Below are 1,900 nucleotides of genomic sequence, written 5' to 3' on the forward strand. Positions count from 1 at the left end.
AGTCTAGCGGATGTTTGCTGAAGACTTGCTCGTATTCTTGCACTAGCCTGTAGACCCCCTTCTTGTGATGTGAAGGTGTGGAGTCAGTGCCTACGTGTAATTCCTTACACCACTCCTCTGGCTGACTTGGTGAGCTGTCACTGAATGGGTGGGCTGAAGCAATGGTGGATGCTGCTGTTTGGATAGCATGTGTATCTACTGAGAACAGCTTATCAATGGTGGCAAATCGGAGCAGCTTAATCTCTTGCTCTCCGCAGTTCAACACTCTCATGGGCACTCTTCCCTTCCATATTAATGAATAAAACTATGATGTAAATAGCATATAGATACCCCACAAATGCAGATAAAAGTAGGTTATGGGAAAAGGGGGAATAGAGAAACAGGAAAATAGTGGAATAAAGTATACCTTCCAGGTGGGAGAGGAAATGGCAGCACAGCCAGTGGAGGTGAAGCAAGGGGAGCCTGCAACTAAAGAGTTGAGAGCGTTATCACATGGTGACTGAGCCTGATTGTAACGGGAGCATAGAGGTGCCGATCCTGTCTTACCTGCGTTGGTGTAGAAGTGGGTGTCCTGTGGTGGAGTCAGCTATGTGCAGTGGTGGCCGTGGGTTCTTTTATGTGCGACCGTAGTAATAGCTGCGCCCACTTCCTGTATGGGAGTGGAATGCAGTGAGGGTAATGGAACGCACGCCTGCGCATTTGTGTTTAACGTCGCGCATGTGCAGAACGGAGAAAAGGCTGCGCTCACTTCCTAATGAAAGGGAGTGAGACGCATCTGGGAAGGGAAGGGAAAAGATTAGGGTTTGGGGATGATGAAAGGGCTTTCTACGGGCAAGGATGGCAAAGGGTGGCAGTGACGGAAAGTCAGGCAGCCTGTCCTGTCCTGTCCTGTCCGTCCGTCTTTTTGTATCATGAATTGGAAAGACTGCAAGGGGGAGGGGAGGTGCTTGTGTCCAAAAGGAGGAGTTATTCAGATTCATTGCAGTGGGCGGCGGCTGCAAAAAGCACCATTCTTCTTGTTTTTGCTCTGCAAAACAGCCTTTTCAAGGGTTGGCTTGGGTGACAAAATGTCTTCTGTAGGCGTGGGTTTGTCTCCCTCTCCCTAAGATGTGTCCGGTATAGGCCAGGGTGCCACTCAAGGCCGTAACCAATTCGGGTTATAGCTTCTCGGCCTTTTGGCTAAGATCAAGCGTAGTTTCGGAGGACGCTACCTTGGTCGGTACTGGAAGGTGCCTGGGATTGCACGTCTGCCGGCCTTGAGGAAGTGTGTGCGCCTTCTGGTGACACATAGCCCTCTTGTGCCTGGACGGTTCCCAGGCAACGGGAGGCGATCACCTTTGTTATTTTGAAGTCCTACTGATAAACAGAAAAAAAAAAAAATTAAATCTGTTCTTATCAGTTTAATATCTGATACGTCCCCTCTCTGGGGACCATATATTAAATGGATTTTTAGAACAAGGAGATGGAAAAAATCTTGCTCTGTCCACTCCACGCATTGACCTGGTATTGCAGTACCTCCAGGACCGGTGCACCCCTTCTTAACCCAGTTTCCAAAAGCAGAACTCAATTCACCTGATTCAAATGAGCCCCATTAGTGAATTGAAAGAAAGCAAAAACTTTATATGTACCTCAATTTGGCCAATTCACTTTTCACACTTTCACCCTTTTTTTATCTTTCACACCTTTTACTTGCTTTATTGATGCAAAAAGCTGTGCCAAATAGCAAACTCATCTCCACTCAACTTGACCAACTCTGCTATGTCCCGTGCAGTATCTTATTCTCAGTCTTATCTAGATCATTTGCAATTGAATAGAATAGATCCCTTTTGGCTGCTTATGACTGTGTAAAATATGTAGTTTTACTGGGCTGGGATGAGAGAATCCATTGAAGCATGGTGTA

The 1,900-nt window shown here is 46.8% G+C and overlaps 1 pseudogene; it reads left to right on the forward strand.

The window, feature by feature from the left end:
* Positions 1 to 1,330: 1,330 nt before the first annotated feature.
* Positions 1,331 to 1,537, forward strand: LOC142261460 (U2 spliceosomal RNA; annotated as a pseudogene).
* Positions 1,538 to 1,900: the final 363 nt, after the last annotated feature.

Source organism: Anomaloglossus baeobatrachus, unplaced genomic scaffold, assembly GCF_048569485.1.
Source record: "Anomaloglossus baeobatrachus isolate aAnoBae1 unplaced genomic scaffold, aAnoBae1.hap1 Scaffold_2233, whole genome shotgun sequence".
Classification (NCBI taxonomy): domain Eukaryota; kingdom Metazoa; phylum Chordata; class Amphibia; order Anura; family Aromobatidae; genus Anomaloglossus; species Anomaloglossus baeobatrachus.